The 18129-nt window shown below is 42.6% G+C and overlaps 1 protein-coding gene across 2 annotated transcripts in view; it reads left to right on the top strand.

Annotated features, from left to right (window-relative positions):
- Positions 1-638: 638 nt before the first annotated feature.
- Positions 639-18129, top strand: part of Ddr2 (discoidin domain receptor tyrosine kinase 2) — a 132562-nt gene continuing 115071 nt past the window's right edge. The window contains exon 1 of one of the 2 annotated variants that reach the window (XM_052200502.1): positions 639-790. The gene's annotated coding sequence lies outside the window, so the exon portion shown is untranslated. Of the gene's footprint in view, positions 791-921; positions 1069-18129 lie in introns of those variants that run through there. The other variant, XM_052200503.1, reaches the window with a different exon arrangement.

Below are 18129 nucleotides of genomic sequence, written 5' to 3'. Positions count from 1 at the left end.
AGACACTAGAAGCACCTGGGCTCTTCTTCTTCTTTTCCAGCCCCCCCCCCCCCTTTTATTTTGGTAGAGAAGGCAGTGAAGGGAAGAGATTAAAACAAACTTTTTTGGAGGAGGGCTCAGCGCTCAGCTCCCAGGGCCAAAATACGAAAGATCAGCTCCGTGTGTGTGTGTGTGTGTGTGTGTGTGTGTGTGTGTGTGTGTGTGACTCAACTGTCCAGGAAGCGAGAATCGCCAAAGACTCCAAACCTGATGTCGTTCTTATAGCTTCAGCTCAAGTAAGAAAAATGGGGGCGGGGGTAGGGGGGAGTATCCCACGATGGGGACCGAGCCTTAGATGCAGGAGAAAGGCACGGAGAGGCAGGAAGGCAGAAAGGAGCTGCATCTTTAAGTCTGTCCTATGGTTATACATATTTTTCTTCTATGAATGGGTTTTGCTGTAAATTATAGCTTTGCTCGTGGTCCCTTGGGTCAAAAGAAATAGTCTTTAAGCAGAGAACAGCTCTGATTGGTGGCTTGCCTTCCCCCTCCCCAACCCCCTTCCTAATTGAAAGCAAATGTGCAATATATTGGATGCTGGGATCCTTGGCGCGGGCCCAGGAATCCTCAGAATGTGAGGTTTCTCTCAAAGGCATCTTGCATCAGCCTGTGGATGTGTGCCTGCCACGGGGCTCCTTCACCGGCAAAGTGGAAAAAGAAGTGGTTCACGAGAAATTCTTCTTTTGGGTTGGGGGAAACCTACTGGATTATAACTGTTTTCTTCTTTTCAAAACCGGGCGTCCCTGGACTGGAAGTAAGTGATGTGGCTCCTTCCCTTCTCCCCCCACCTTCATCTTCTTTCCTAAAAACGAAAGTTCTAAGTGGACTTCTCTTGGTGTGTCAGGAAAAGTTTTAAAAGCGGCAGAGGGCGGTTTGAATCAGGGCGGAAGGGCAGGGAGCTGGGCGCTACAAGATTCAGGACCAAGGCAGACCTCATGTTTTGGGGTCTGGATTTGTTTCAGGGAGGAAAGAATAGGCGCCAATAACCAAAGAAGGCCGAAGCGAAGTACAGGACTCCATGGCAGCTGAAAGGTACAATAAACAGTTTTAGCAGAGTTGGAAATGTTGGCAGGCAAGACAGGCCGGTCGCAGAGTCCGCTGCTGGAGAGGCCGAGCCAGGAGCTCTGTTTTCAGGCTTTGAGTGGTGGTGTTTGAGGGACCTGAATTTTGGTGAGAACACGACCTGGCACCTTTTGTGATTTAATTGTGGGAAGGGAGGCTGTAGGTGAGGGCTTGGAATGAGGGGGTGGTTTCACCTTTGGTATTGGGTGGCTGGGCAGGAAGGCCGACTGCCTGGAGGGTTTGCGGTGGGTGGGTGGGTGACTGGGTGACGCGGAGAGATCACTTCCCAGATTTTCCTTCTCCATGGCGCTAGGTGCTTTTCTTTTTGTTATCAGAGGGTCAGGATGTTTGCAGTTGGGATCCAGAGTTCTGGCCTACCCATCTAAGGGACAGCATTCTCTCCGAGTGGCAGACACACTCAAGTCAGCCATTTGAGGAGAGTTTTGAGTATTCAAGGCAGTGGCGCCTTTAGCACCATCTTAACTATTCAGCTGTCCGCATCCTTCCCTAGGGGCAACTGGAATCTGGAAAAGGGTCTTTGCAATCGCTGCTGTCTCTTCTGACCCGTTCGCTACACAGATTTCAGAAATGATAGCATGATCCTAGAGCCTGTGGCACTCCACACTTCTGCCTTTGGCCTTACTTTTAAGATTTGGAAGAGACAATAGGGGCAAGTCAACGCAAGGACGTTTATCAGCAATATAAAGATGGTAGAAGTGGCTCATGGGCTGGGGGTCCTTGGTGTGTGTGTGTGTGTGGTTGTATGTGTGTGCATGTGTGTCTGTATTGGTGTACGGGTGTGCACGTGTGTGTGTGTGTGCAAAGATGAAACATAAAAAAAAATTAAGATTCGAGTCCTTGCTCTGACTAACCTCCACATATTTACCTGTTATTTGATTGATTGCCCACAGTTCTATAAGGTCATTGTTGTCTTATAGGAAAGGATGTTAATACAGAGAAGTAAAATGAATTGTTCGAGGAAGCACAACTAATGTGCTTAAAAGTTGTTACATCCGGAGTCCGTGCTCCGACTTACTGTGGGCTGTTCTCCCGTCTCCCACTCCGCATGTGGACTTGCTTACTTTTGGAGTCAAACTCCATGTTTTACTGAGTGACCGGGTGGTACCCATGCCAGCTTAAGGGAACAGTCTGGATCTCGCACTGAGAGAAACACTTGCCTGGGTATCAGATATAGATTAAGTTCCAGGTACTGGATGTCTGTTTAGTTTTGTGATGCGGGGGAGAGCCTGGGACTTTTAGAGTTGGTAGCCCAGGTTAGGTTCTGTCTCTACCTTTCAATGCTTTCTGCACCTCAGCCTCTGTGTTCACTACATGGAAATAAGAATATGCTTGAGTTTTACTGTTTTGGACTCGGCCGTGAATGCATTATGGAGGCTATGAAGGGTTTCCTTGGGTCAGCTTTTATGGTTGTATGAATGTACTGGGAATCAGCCTTACTGGGCTGGGTCTGGCCATTGGTGCAGACCTTTGGGACTGTGTACAAAGGTTTGAAATGGGGAGTTCTCCATTCCTATCTTTTTGTGTCGTGTGTGCATACATGCACACATGTGTGTATGGCACACACGAGCAGGTGCATTTGTGTATGTGGAGACCAGAGGTCAGCCTCGGGTGTCATTCCTCAGGAACTATTCCCCCCTTGTTTTTTGGAGATAGGATCACTCCTTGGCCCAGTGCTCACTGAGTGACCTAGGCAGGCCCCTGGGCTCTAGCTATCCTCCTGTCTCAGCTTCTGCGCTGCTGGATTCCGAGTGTATCACCTAGCATTTTAGTGTGCGTTTCAGCAGACTGAACTCAGGTTCTCATGCTTGTGTGGTAAGTGTCTTACACACTGAGACATCTCTCTGGGTCTTCATACCTATCTTCTAATGGAAACAATCCTGCCTCATGGGGAAAGACTCCTGGATTTACTCTCTGAAAATTCCCTTTGACGTCTGGTTTGTCTAGGGTTTCTCATCCAAGGTGGAGCAGGATGAGGGTCGATAGGTTACTCTCAACGTCTCTGGGTCTGTGCTGTCTCTGAGCATCTCTGGGTCTGCACTGTCTCTGAATGAGCAAGGTTCCATCAGGAGGAGCCTTGTAGCCAGCCGAGGACAAGTCCCGAACCCAAGTGCATCTCAATGCCAAGTGCATCTCCCTTCATCTTCTACTTCATACCGCTTGTCCTAAGCCGGCAGTCAGAAAAGCTGCAGTGTTCCTGAAGTAGGAGTTGAAGGCTAGCACGCGGAAGCCCCTGCCTCTTGTTTCTGCTGTTTGTATAAATGTCACAAATCAGAGAAGTAGAGAAGGTGTTTCTAGAATCTTAGGATCAACAGTCTTCCTGTCCAAGGGCAAAGCAGAAGCAGTATCCAGAGAAAGTCCTTCATTGTCTCTCCTCCATAGCCTTTCTATATGACTTTCTTCCAGGCTGACACAGTCACTACAGGAGTGGAAGCCATTTGGATCTGTATTCCCCATAGGGAATTTAGTTCTAACCTTTCCACATGATAGCATTTTTAACAGATATTCTAGTAAAGACAGAGCGCTTCTCGCCTATCACACCATGCCACATACATTTAGCTTTAATTCAGACATCCATCTCAACTTCTTTTGGAAGATGCACCTTCTGGTATTCTATATCACCTCAAACACATAAGCCAACCAAGGCCCAGCTAAAAACGGACTACCATGACGTGCTGGTGTATGCTGGTTCACATCAATGCGGACTTGTCTGCAATACAGACACACTAGATTCTTTATGTGCTTGGCCTGCTGACAGCCGTACAACATATGAATTGGTTGACTCTTTCCCCACCAGGCCATGAATGTGCCCAATATTCCCAGCGTCCCAGAGTTGCTCGGAATTCAGCAACTAGATGAAAATCTTTACCGCTGAGAAGACGATGTTCTAATAGATTTGCTCAGCAGTAATTCAGAACCCCTGGTAGGCCTTAAGGACTTCTAGACCAGTTAAATCAAAAACCCAAAGGTGGAAAATGAGAATGGGTAGTTTATTACCCAGGTCATTCTAATGTGAGGCAGAGATAAGGATTTGTGATGGCTTGGGTCTAAGGCATTTCTATTCAATTCTGTTTGACTTTGTTTTTTGTAAAATAACACAGCTCAACAAAGACATCTGGATAACTGTCCAGTGATATTTACTGGAACTCCAATGGCCTGATGGTGAAACTGAGGGACTTTAAGCTGTTCCTTTTATTCATTGTATTTGCATACATTTGAATGCATTGCAATCAAGGCTGCATGCTTTATAAATAATTTGGTTATACACAATCCTGTTATTTTGATGCCCGTTCTAAATTTTGTATTCTGTTCTTAATGTCTTACCCGGAACCATTGAATGTTTCCAACTTTCTGTAATTCTTCAGAGATGCAGAATCCTGTCATCTGACGTATTGTGTACTTGTTAGACAGACTCTCACTTTGTCGTGTAAACACAGGGCAAGGTCAGCTTTGAGCATTGTCCTGGCATGGAAGATGAATGTACAAATAAAGACGTTGCAAAGATGAGTTTAGACTGAGCCACAGGCCTGAGCTTCCATGGCTCTTCTAGAAGCTAAGCTCTGCTGACAGGACATTCTTGTCACTGGGTTTCAAGCCTGCCTTAAACCTTTGGTGAGCCCTTTCAACTGGCCGCTCAGAGGTCAATGCGTCCTGGTGTCTCTACAGTGTGAGACTGGCAGGGGGGAGGGGCATGTGATGAGGCGAGCTTGCCAGGTGGTGGTCTGTGACACGAGGTTTTGGTCTCAACACTATTATTGCCGCGTGTATTACTTGGAAGGTCTTCTCTTCATTGAGCTGCAATCTCTCTTGTCTTGCTCATCCACGCTTACTCTGTCTGTTTGGGGGCGGCTCAGATAAGGCAATGGTGGAAGCTGGAAATCGTTGTTTATCCAACGATGATAGGTGGGGATGCCCGTTGGTTGCTTTCATAGGAAGCTGTCTAGTAAAATTTGCTGAAGATTTGTTTAGGGTCTTTTGTAAAGGCTTAAAAAAAACCCTAATTATTTATGTGTGTGTGTGTGTGTGTGTGTGTGTGTGTGTGTGTGTGTACATGTCTATATGTAAGCACTGAGGTCAGAGAAGGTCATTGAATCCCCTGGAGTTGGAGTTTCAGGCAGTGAGGCACAGTCTGATATATGTGCTGGGAATTGAACTCAGGTCCTCTGTAAAAACAGCAAGTGTTCTTAACCAATGAGCCACCTCTCCAGCTCCCATGTTTAGGGTCCTAATGGCATAGGAAACTGGAATAAATTGCGATGGGAGATGGAGTAATCTAGTGCTTTTTAATTTTTCTTTTTAAATTTAGTATATTAGGAATTTATAAAACATGAAATAATCTCTGAGTTATCTTGTCTAAGGGAAAAAGTTTCTCATTAACATTTCTTCCTAAATAGTGTTATTTTTAAAAGTTACAGGTGTATTTTATGAAAAAGTTCATTGATGTATAAAAAGCATATTTCTATCTATTATAAATTGTATAGCATTCTGGCATCCTCTACCCTAATTTTCTTTTTCTCTATTGATTTAGTAATTTGGTATCTACCCTCTAAGTTATACATTTTATACCCTCTAGTTATACATTTTAGTGATTATAATAGTTTATTATCCCTTCTTCCTTCCTTCCTTCCTTCCTTCCTTCCTTCCTTCCTTCCTTCCTTTCTTTCTTTCTTCCTTCCTTCCTTCCTTCCTTCCTTCCTTCCTTCCTTCCTTTCTTTCTTTCTTTCTTTCTTTCTTTCTTTCTTTCTTTCTTTCTTTCTTTCTTTCTCTTTCTTTCTTTCTTTCTTTCTTTCTTTCTTTCTTCTTCCTTTCTTTCTTCCTATCTTTCTTCCTATCTTCCTTCCTTCCTCCTTCCTTCCTCCCTCCCTCCCTCCCTCTCTCTCCTCTCCTTCCTTCCTTCCTTCCTTCTTTCTTTCTTTCTTTCTTTCTTTCTTTCTCTCTCTCTCTCCCTCTCTCTCTCTCTCTCTCTCTCTCTCTCTCTCTCTTTCTTTCTTTCTTTCTTTCTTTCTTTCTTTCTTTCTTTCTTTCTTTCTTTCTTCTCTTTCTTTTCTTTCTTTCTTTCTTTCTCTGTATGTGCATGTCCATATTCGTGTATGGGTAAATCCCTCTCTCCTCAAGTAGGCTAGCCTTGTCGGCCAGTGAGCCCTAGAGGTCTGCCTGACTCTTCCTCCCCAGGACCAAGTATTGCAAGCACATACAACCATGCCAGTCTCTCTTGCTAAAACGTGGATTCTGGGCCATCCCACCTAGGTCCTTATGCTTGTTAAGGAAGCACTGTGCCAACGGGGCCATCACCATTGCCTGCTCCTTCATGTCTTTCCACGGTCATTGCTTTAGGTTCTGGGGCATATCACGTGGATTTGGACAACAATTGACTTGGAAAATTGTTATTCAGGGTTAGGTAATAAGATTTTGCGCTTTCAGGTTGCTGAAGTGTGATTAAATAATTCAGCAATAGGAATTCAGAAATGGTTCTTGCATGTGATAGGAGAGCCAGATGTTTTACAAAAAGACTGAAAGGTTTATGTTTTATTTTTCACAATTTCCTTCAAAAATTAATAGGCTTTATATTTTATAGCAACTTTAGCTCTACAGAGTAATTGAGAACAGAATCCTGAGTTCTCCTGACCCTCCATTCTTCACTTGGTTGGCCCGCTGGCAACATCTTGCATTGGTATTTTTTATTTTTATCAGCCATTCAATGTGTACTTATTAAACATTTCATGTTCTCTGTTAGTTATTACAGAAGGGTAAAAGAAATAAATCACATTTATTTCTTTCAAACCATGTATAATGATACATGTTTATAGTTTAAAGTCCTGTTTATTTAAACAGCTGCTGTGCCCTTAGTACATGCCTAGCAGTGCTAGGGCTGGGGTATCTTAAGCATCCACTAATGCGCGATGACTATATCAACACATGGAGCATCTAGAAGCCAAACATAATCTGCCTTTAGAACTTAGGAGACACAGACACACCCAGAAGTGACAGAAGAAAATCTCAAAAGCAATACGGCACAGTGCCTAAGCTAGGATGGAGGAGACAGGTATCAGCATAGGCAAGCAAAGCACTACCACAGGGCCAGCACCTTAGCTGGGAGTGGGCCAACAGGGAGCACGGGGAGTGCTATGTTCCTCCTCATCTCTATTGCTGTGTCATCTCCATCAGCACCGACTCATGCTTTTCACTCCATGTCTGCATCAAAGACTGAAAACACAGCTCATGGCAAGGTGGGAGAAGGGGTGTGTGTATGATTGTGTGTGTGACTGAGTGTGTGTGATTGAGTGTATGTAATTGTGTGTCTGATTTTGTGTGTGATTGTGTGTATGTGCCATTATGTGTGTATGTGATTTTGCGTGTGTGATTGTGTGTGTGATTGTGTGTATATGTGATTGTGTGTGTGATTGTGTGTGTGATTGTGTGTATGTGCCATTATGTGTGTGTGATTGTATATGTGATTTTGTGTGTGTGTGATTGTGTGTGTGTGATTGTGTGTATGTGTGATTGTGTGTATGATTTTGTGTGTGTGATTATGTGCATGTGCCATTATGTGTGGGTGATTGTGTGTGTGATTTTGTGTGTGTGTATGTGTGTGTGTTATATGTGTGTGATTGTGTATGTGTGTGATTGTGTGTATGTGTGATTGTGTGTATGTGTCAGTGTGTGCAATTTCGTGTGTGTGAGTATGTGATTGTGTGTATGTGCCATTATGTGTGTGTGATTGTGTGTGTGATTCTGGAAGGTCTAAAGCACCATCACTCTGATACAAGCCCTTCACATTGCTTACCGGGAGTAAAATGAATTAGGATTTTGGTTTGTTAAAGGAACTCACACCCTGGCAGTCCTCATGGGAGCTGTATCTAAATGCTTTGCCATCCTGTAACTTCACAGAGGCTAATAAAACTTAGAGGGTGGGTCAGTGTTATAAAGATCCTTACAGGACAACAACTAATCTAACACAGAGAGGGTGGACGTTAAATTCTCTCAAGAAGTGTGAACTCTTACTGGTGACAGGTGCAGCTCTGCTTATTCATTCTTCGTTGAGTCGGACTTTGATGCTGTAGCCCAGGCTAGTCTGGAACTTAACTATATACCTCAGGTTGACTTGAGCTCAGGATGATACTTCTGCCTCATATTTCCAAGTGCTAGACTTAGCTGGTGTGCACTGCCACATTCGGCTCAGACACTTTTCTTTTTCTTTTTTTTTTTTTCCGTTTTGCTTGCTTTTTTTTAAAAATTTTTTTTTATTTTTTTTATTCGATATAATTTATTTACATTTCAAATGATTTCCCCTTTTCTAGCCCCCCCCCCCACTCCCTGAAAGTCCCGTAAGCCCCCTTCTCTTCCCCTGTCCTCCCTCCCACCCCTTCCCAGTTCCCCGTTCTGGTTTTGCCAAATACTGTTTCACTGAGTCTTTCCAGAACCAGGGACCACTCCTGCTTTTTTCTTGTTTCTCATTTGATGTGTGGATTATGTTTTGGGTATTCCAGTTTTCTAGGTTAATAACCACTTATTAGTGAGTGCATACCATGATTCACCTTTTGAGTCTGGGTTACCTCACTTAGTATGATGTTCTCTAGCTCCATCCATTTGCCTAAGAATTTCATGAATTCATTGTTTCTAATGGCTGAATAGTACTCCATTGTGTAGATATACCACATTTTTTGCATCCACTCTTCTGTTGAGGGATACCTGGGTTCTTTCCAGCATCTGGCAATTATAAATAGGGCTGCTATGAACATAGTAGAGCATGTATCCTTATTACATGGTGGGGAATCCTCTGGGTATATGCCCAGGAGTGGTATAGCAGGATCTTCTGGAAGTGAGGTGCCCAGTTTTCGGAGGAACCGCTAGACTGATTTCCAGAGTGGTTGTACCAATTTGCAACCCCACCAGCAGTGGAGGAGTGTTCCTCTTTCTCCACACCCTCTCCAACACCTGCTGTCTCCTGAATTTTTAATCTTAGCCATTCTGACTGGTGTAAGATGAAATCTTAGGGTTGTTTTGATTTGCATTTCCCTAATGACTAATGAAGTTGAGCATTTTTTAAGATGCTTCTCCGCCATCCGAAGTTCTTCAGGTGAGAATTCTTTGTTTAACTCTGTACCCCATTTTTTAATAGGGTTGTTCGGTTTTCTGGAGTCTAACTTCTTGAGTTCTTTATATATATTGGATATTAGCCCTCTATCTGATGTAGGATTGGTGAAGATCTTTTCCCAATTTGTTGGTTGCCGATCTGTCCTCTTGATGGTGTCCTTTGCCTTACAGAAACTCTGTAACCTTATGAGGTCCCATTTGTCAATTCTTGCTCTTAGAGCATACGCTATTGGTGTTCTGTTCAGAAACTTTCTCCCTGTACCGATGTCCTCAAGGGTCTTCCCCAGTTTCTTTTCTATTAGCTTCAGAGTGTCTGGCTTTATGTGGAGGTCCTTGATCCATTTGGATTTGAGCTTAGTACAAGGAGACAAGGATGGATCGATTCGCATTCTTCTGCATGCTGACCTCCAGTTGAACCAGCACCATTTGTTGAAAAGGCTATCTTTTTTCCATTGGATGTTTTCAGCCTCTTTGTCGAGGATCAAGTGGCCATAGGTGTGTGGGTTCAATTTTTTTTTTTTATTCGATATAATTTATTTACATTTCAAATGATTTCCCCTTTTCTAGTCCCCCACTCCCCGAAAGTCCTGTAAGCCCCCTTCTCTTCCCCTGTCCTCCCACCCACCCCTTCCCACTTCCCCGTTCTGGTTTTGCCGAATACTGCTTCACTGAGTCTTTCCAGAACCACTCCTCCTTTCTTCTTGTACCTCATTTGATGTGTGGATTATGTTTTGGGTATTCCAGTTTCCTAGGTTAATATCCACTTATTAGTGAGTGCATACCATGATTCACCTTTTGAGTCTGGGTTACCTCACTTAGTATGATGTTCTCTAGCTCCATCCATTTGCCTAAGAATTTCATGAATTCATTGTTTCTAATGGCTGAATAGTACTCCATTGTGTAGATATACCACATTTTTTGCATCCACTCTTCTGTTGAGGGATACCTGGGTTCTTTCCAGCATCTGGCAATTATAAATAGGGCTGCTATGAACATAGTAGAGCATGTATCCTTATTACATGGTGGGGAATCCTCTGGGTATATGCCCAGGAGTGGTATAGCAGGATCTTCTGGAAGTGAGGTGCCCAGTTTTCGGAGGAGCCGCCAGACTGATTTCCAGAGTGGTTGTACCAATTTGCAACCCCACCAGCAGTGGAGGATTGTTCCTCTTTCTCCACACCCTCTCCAACACCTGCTGTCTCCTGAATTTTTAATCTTGGCCATTCTGACTAGTGTATCAGACACTTTTCTAATCTTAGAATGTGTGGATAATGTAGCTTTAAGATTAAGAAGGTGATAATAATGTAAAAATAGCATGAGGGGAAATTGAAGAGAAATACAGATTACTGTTTGCTATCCTTGGTTGAATTATGATGTATCCTTTTTACAGAATTGCCTTTCCAAGTTAAAAAAATTCTAATTCCCAGCGCAGGCCCTAGCAAGTTATTTTGTGGACAACAATAAACTGATGGTGAAGCTTCTGTGGAGTGTGTGGTGGTGCATACCTGAATCCTGGCAATAGGAAGGCTGAGGCAGGAGGATCCTGTTCAAGGTCGACATATTCTGCTTCATTAAAATAATGTTTATATGGAGAGTCAAAATAGCCAGCATAGCTGACTGTATTGATAAAGGAATACAGTTGAAGAGGTGGTACCACATGACTTCAGGGTTCTTTATAAAGCTACAGTACTAGCAAAGAACAGATGAATAGTTGTGTGTAATAGCATGGAGAGCTCTAAACAGACCACCGCAGATACATTCAGAGAGTCTTGGACACAGGAGTAAGAGCCATGCAGCAGAGAGACACAAGGAGGCTAGACAACCACTGCCAACCTTCACAGAAGTTAACTCAAGTAGTGTCCCAGGCCACACTGTACAATTGAAACTACATGAAGGAGATAGTTGATAAACTATGCATCATTGAAATTAATAACTTCCTTCTGGTTAAAGACAATGTCAAGATAAATGGGGACATCAGCCACAGATTAGGGAAAAATATTTGCAAAAGACATTTTATAAGAGACACAAAGAAAAGAATATTCAGCTGTGAAGCAAACAGACAGTTGCTTAAGAAAGGATGAAATACTTGAAGCATACTTCAAGAGAGATGGAGGGTAGGTGAGCAGGTGAGAAGGTGTCCAATTGCACAGACCATGAAGGAATTGCAAGTTAGGTTAATGTGACACACACACACACACACACACACACACACACACACACACACACACACGCACACATGCACACATACAGACACAGAGAAACACACACACACACACACACACACACACACACACACAGAAACACACACACAGAGAAACACACACACCCAGACACAGAAACAAACACAGAAACAGACACAGACACACACACAAACACATACACACACACAGAGAGAAACACATATAGACACAGACACAGACACAGACACAGACACAGAAACACACATGGACACAGACACACACACACATACATGCAAACATACACACACGGACACATACAGACACAGAGAAACACACACACACACATACACACACACACACACACACACACACACACACACAGACACAGAAACAAACACAGAAACACACACAGACACACACACAAACACATACACACACACACACAGAGAAACACATACAGACACAGACACAGACACAGAAACACACATGGACACAGACACACACACATACACACACACACACACACACACACACACACACACACACACACACGCGCGCGCGCACGCGCAGGCAGATTCCTGTAAAGTTACATATAACTTCACCGTAGGTTGTAGCATGTATACACTCTAATATTTGCTTAAATAAATTGAAAGACTGTGGCCCCACAAAGCCACACGTGAATCTTCACGGCAGCTTTGTTCATCATTGTCTGAATCTGGAGTAGCCGAGATATCCTCCAGTAGAAGAAGTGCTGTGCACCTCGGTGGGGACCCACACTGACAGCACCGCAGGTTAAACTCTCACGGGAGTGCAGGCAGCATGTGGGAAACATCCCTAGAGTTTGCTCAGTTCCTCTGTGCCCTAGATAGAACTGCTCTTTTTTTTTTTTTTAAGTGTAATTAAGAATACATTTCTCCTCCAAGGCAATAAGTACTAACACTGTGATTCTATCTTTGGCTCTTTCTTATCTGAAGGAAAGTATTGTGATATAATAATAGCTGTGAGTTATTTTTATTTCAAAATGATTATGTGTCTCTGATAACATCATTGTAACAATTGTATTTTAAAATTGAATATTATTATTTTACTTAATAGCTATGTGAAGCAGAAACTTTAAAGATTACAGATAAACATTCATTGCAGGTATTCAAGCACTCCAGTGGATATTTGATAAGATAAAAATCTTGTCGCATGACAACTATTATTTAAACAGCCATTATTTACATTATTTTAGCTATAAAGACAGATAATCCCAATGTCATGGTTGAGAGTGTAGCAGACCCAGGGTGAATAGGTCACAATTCAGATTTTAACATCGCAAACTTTTAACAGTGAGACTTGTACAACCATTTTTCTTCTTTGCATTTAAAGTGTTCTTTCATGGACTGGCAGGATGGCTCTGCAGGGGAAGCTGCTTGTTGCCAAACCAGACCACTGGCATTAGTTCCTTGTGGGCCCTCTATAGTGAAAGGAAAGAACTGACTCTCAGGTTGTCTCTGACCACCACACATGTGTTCTGGTTCACATATGCGCACACATAGACACATGCATGCACACAACAAATAAGTAGATGTAAAAACATAATGTTCAAATCTATAAAGAACATTACAAAATCTCTACATTTTCCAGTTTGGCTCTGCTAATCACTGTCTGGAACCAGCACCCATACCCAGAGCCATTTCATGGTAAAACCTTGAGTCAGATGCGCTTCTCTCTGAAGAGATTCCTTTCTTCCTGTGCCTCAGCTAAATAGTCCTCTTCTTAAAATGCAAGCTCCAGTGTCAGATTGTCCAGGTAGCTCAGATCTTCATGTATGTGTGTATGTATGTATGTATGTATGTATGTATGTATGTATGTGTATAACTATAACTATATATATAACTATAACTATATAACTATAACTATAACTATAACTATAACTATATATATAGTTATAGTTATTCATTTGCATCTGGATCAAAGCTTTCTCTCCCCCTCCTTTCTTCCCAGTCCTTCCAGTCTCTTCTCCTCCGACCCAGCTACCCCTCCTTCCCTTCTCCTCTGGAAAGGGGAGGCCTCATATGGATATCAAGCAGCCTTGGCATATCAAGTTGCAGCTAGACTAGGCGCATCTGAATCTTCTACTGATGTTAGGGGAAAGGGATCCAAAGGCAGGCAATGTAGTCAGAGGCAGAATCCGCTTTAGGAGTCCCCCATGAAGACACAGCTGCATAGCTGTTACATATGTGTAGCTCAGATCTTATTTATTGGAATTCCAAGGATTTTTTTTCTAATTTTTGTCAGGATCATCCAGTTGAGAAAGGACCATACATAACTTAGGTGGTCTCTACAAATCACTTTTAGCAAAACCCATAAATGAGTTCTTAACTGGTTCCTTAAAATAGGCTTTTTATATGCCTACCACAGTTCTCACTTGGGAAATTTCTTAGAGGGGAGTGATGAAATCCTCTCAATTCTGTTTCTGAGAACAGAAAAGAATTCAATGTCTGTTAATTGCTTGTGCTGCCAGATCAGGAGCCAGGTCATGTGGAAATGATTGGAAATGATTGAGTGTGCTGTTGGGAGCTCTGGGTTCAAATTCTATTTCTTATAAATTATAAAAATTGAAGAATGATCCCAGTGTCTTCATGAATAGGTTATAATTATTAAAATTATTATATTCTAAAAATATTAAAATTATGTTTTAATAAAGGACGAGAGACAGAGCCTTCTCACAGGTCGACAGAGGGGTAGACGCGGTTCTTGAGAAATATTTTGTTAGGACTGTCTGCTGCCATCACTACACGAATACTGTGTGAATCTGAAAAACAATTCAGCTTCTCTGGTGATCAGTTATTAATGTGCTATCAATACATGTATTAATGGATAAATGGCTGGATAGATGGTTGTATCGTGGACATAAGTTCAGTTATCAACAGCCATATGGCAGCTCTTAAGCATATGTAACCCCTGTTCTGGGGATTCCCATGCTCTATGCTGGCCTCTGTGGGCAGAAGGACTCATCTGGTACACACACACACACACACACACACACACACACACACACACATATGCAGGTAAACGCTCATACAGATACGATTGTAACTTTTAACAGTGAGACTTGTACAACCATTTTTAAATATTTTTGAAATGTATAAATATGAAAGCAGGTATTATAGTGCTTGTATCTTGCTAGTACTTATATCTCATAAGCAACCATAAGGCTAAAATAAATTTATTAGTGCAAGTTCAGTCAATTTATTGGTAAAAATCAAATGATTAGTGAAATCGAATTCAATTAAGAGCATTGTTGAAATGTGACAGATGATGGGGCTCTGTTTGAATTCATCACAAGTGAGGAAGTGTCTGGAATTGAACAGCCTTCTACTTGTAACCTGGGTTTATTATTTAAATATCTTAATACTTATGCAGAGAAGGCTTGCTGGTGTAGGCCCATTGATTAAATTGCCTTAGCCTGGAGGGTTTATAAATGCAGAAAAGTTGGATTTCAACCAAAATGCAGTAGCAGTTACTTTTAAAGGATATCATTTGACCATTTACTAAATTGCTGTATTAATTACTCATCTCATTTCTGTGACCAAATGCCCAAGAAAAATATCTTAAAGGGCTGATTTTTGCTCATGGTTAGTGGATATGAACCATCATGGCAGGAGGCAGGCAAAGCAGGCATGGCGGGGAGTGTGGCTCAGCTGTGTGCAGGAGCCAGGCAGTCACAGGGTTCACAGTCAGGAAACAGGAGAGGTAGATGCCATACTCTCTCCCTTCCTTCCTTCCTTCCTTCCTTCCTTCCTTCCTTCCTTCCTTCCTTCCTTCCTTCCTTCCTTCCTTCCTTCCTTCCTTCCTCCTTCCCTCCCTCCCTCCCTCCCTCCCTCCCTCCCTCCCTCCCTCCCTCCCTCCCTTCCTTCCTTCCTTCCTTTCTGTTTGTTTTTTTTGAGACAGGGTTTCTCTCTGTAGCCCTGGCTGTCCTGGAACTCACTCTGTAGACCAGGCTGGCCTCGAACTCAGAAATCTGCTTGTTTCTGCCTCCCGAGTGCTGGGATTAAAGGGGTGTGCCACCACTGCCTGGCCATTTTTCTTTTTTGACTCAGTCTGGGACACCCATTTATGGGATGGCAATGCCCATCTAAGGTAGGATTTTCCTCAGTAAACTTCTCCTGGACATTGTCTCATGGGAAGGCCTGCAGTTCATCTTCTGGGAGATTCCAATGGTCGTTAAGATAAAGAATCACAATGGCTTACTCACTTGAAGACAAGGTTAACACTGTGGTGACATTAGAACTGGTACTCACTGGAGTACCATCATTAGAACTGGTATTATTCATTTAACCCCATGAATAATAGAAGCTGGACAAAATCACTATGCTGTGTGTGTTTATGCCAGATTTCTCTGCATATAAGCTAGTACACACTGGCATAAGCTAGTACACACTGGCATAAGCTAGTACACACTGGCATGGAAGACGTCAGATTCCAAAGCTCAAATTTGCCCACACCAGGGCATCTGTGGCTGAATAGATTAAGCTGCCTTATGCCCATCAGAGACTCAGTTTCCCCACCACTTCCTCTCTTTCCAGATTGGTTTGCTCTGGCTTTTGTTTGATGTTTATACAATTGTAAACACAAACAAAACCCTGACGGCTTGTATCAGGTTGACAGAGATTAGCCGGTCATCTGGGAAGGAGGAACCTAAGCCGGAAAAAAAAAGTTTCCATTACAGTGTCTTAGAAGAATGTCTGTGCAGAATTTTCTTGATTTGTTATTGACATGAGGGGGCCCAGAACACTGTGGGTGGTGCCAGCATTGGGTGGGTGGCCAGTCCTACGTTGTATAAAGAAGCAGGATGAGCAGGCCATGGAGAGGAAACCAGGCAGAGAGCAGCAGTCCTTCCTCAGATCAGTGCTGCCTCCAGGTTTCTGCCTTGAGTTCTTGCCTTGCCATTCCTTAGGGATGGCCCTGAACTATAAGCTCAGCAAACCCTTCCTCCCCAAGCTGCTTTTGGCCATTGCTTTATCATAGCAGCAGAAAGGCAAATTGGGGAAGGCTTGATACTTTCCAGGAAGTATTTGATCTGCTTTCAAATTTCACTCCTATTTAGTAAGTATTGCTTACAATTAATTAGTGCTGTTGCGCTTTGAGGTTAATTCAAGTACTTCACATAGAGTCTCATATGCTTTCAAATTTCACTCATATTTAGTAAGTATTGCTAACAATTAATTAGTGCTATTGTGCATTGAGGTTAATTTAAGTCTTCACATAGAGACCATTTAGTATGGCAGGGTGGGGACATCTCCTGTTTTGCTTTTGGACATATGACTCTTAGAAAAAGTCAGGCACATGGTGTGGAAGTACCTTACGCAGAATTTGAAGCTGCACCTTTCTCACTGCATTATACAAATTTTGTCAACTGCTTATTCTCCGTATGTCTTTACTATGCATTGAGTCTTTTATTACAAGTAGGCATAATGATTGTGTGTGTGTGTGTGTGTATACAAATGCATATTCATGTGTGTGCATGCATGTGGATGCCAGAGGTTAACCTTAGGTGTCCTTTTTTCAGAGCCTTTTGCTTTTGCTTTTTTGTTTTTGTTTTTGTTTTGAGATAGCTTCTTTCACTGGCCTGGAGCTCACCAAGCAGATGAGGCTGGCTGGTCCATGAGCCCCAGGAGAAGCTATCTCTTTACTGTGTCTCCAACTCCTCAGCACTGAGATTACAAGTGCACAGCAGTGGACATGACTGGTTTTTTATATGGATCTTGAATATTGAATATTGAACTCAGGTCCTGCTTGTGTGTCAAACGATTTATTGGATAATCCCGGCTCCCATTCCCAAGCACAACTGCTTTACAATTAACCCTAAATGTTTTTCTTTTTCTTTTTAAAAGTAGGCCAGACTTTCATCTGGCTTTTAAGCTCCAGTATCCATCAGAATTACCCAGAATGCTTTTTAAAAAATATATCAGGCTTTGCTCCAGTCAATGAATAGGAAATTTCCACCCAGTGTCCAGGAGACCACTATTTGTTTTAGCAGCCTCCTTCAGACATAGGTCAGCACACACTGTGAGTAAAACACCTGCATTGGACTGCAGATGACGCAAGTACCAGGATTGGTTTGTTTGTTTGTTTTGTAGTTGTTGTTAAAAAGAATCTATACTTGTATATTAATATGCTGATTACAAAATGATAGTGATACAATTAAAAGAATGAAGGAAGGAAATAGTGGTTGCCAAGAAGGAGAGTCTTCTTGGGACGAATTTTGTTGACCAGCCTCTTTGGGCTGTTTAGAGACACATCATCTGACACACCCTGTCTAGACCCTCCCCTCCCCCTGGAACAAGACAAGAAGCTGGTGGAGAAGTGGCAAAAAGCTCTTCTCTGTCTTTAGGGAAATTAGTGGAATTCCCTGGGTCCTCTAAGAGGAGACAGAATAATTTTTCCTTACTATTTTCAAAGAGTAAGGTCAATTTAACTATAAAGACCTATTTTGCCTTCTCAAACGAGGTTAGTGTTCCTAGTTTTTGACTTACAGTGTTGTAGGCATTAAAGTTGCCTGCTTAGCTTACATTCATGAGACTAACAAGGACCCTTTCTTTTGTCCACCAAGAGAGATTTCTGGATACTTTCTAAGTATACTTGAGAAGCATGATGTTTTCCCTTCCCGGGCTTAGTATGGGTCAAGAAATGTAAGACCCCGTTAAAGAGCAAGACATGCAAACGTAGGAGCGTAGGAATAGGTGAAGCA

The sequence above is a fragment of the Apodemus sylvaticus genome, chromosome 12 (assembly GCF_947179515.1).
Source record: "Apodemus sylvaticus chromosome 12, mApoSyl1.1, whole genome shotgun sequence".
Classification (NCBI taxonomy): Eukaryota; Metazoa; Chordata; class Mammalia; order Rodentia; family Muridae; genus Apodemus; species Apodemus sylvaticus.
The sequence above is the reverse complement of the archived record's forward strand: the minus strand, read 5'-3'. Positions and strand labels throughout refer to the sequence as shown.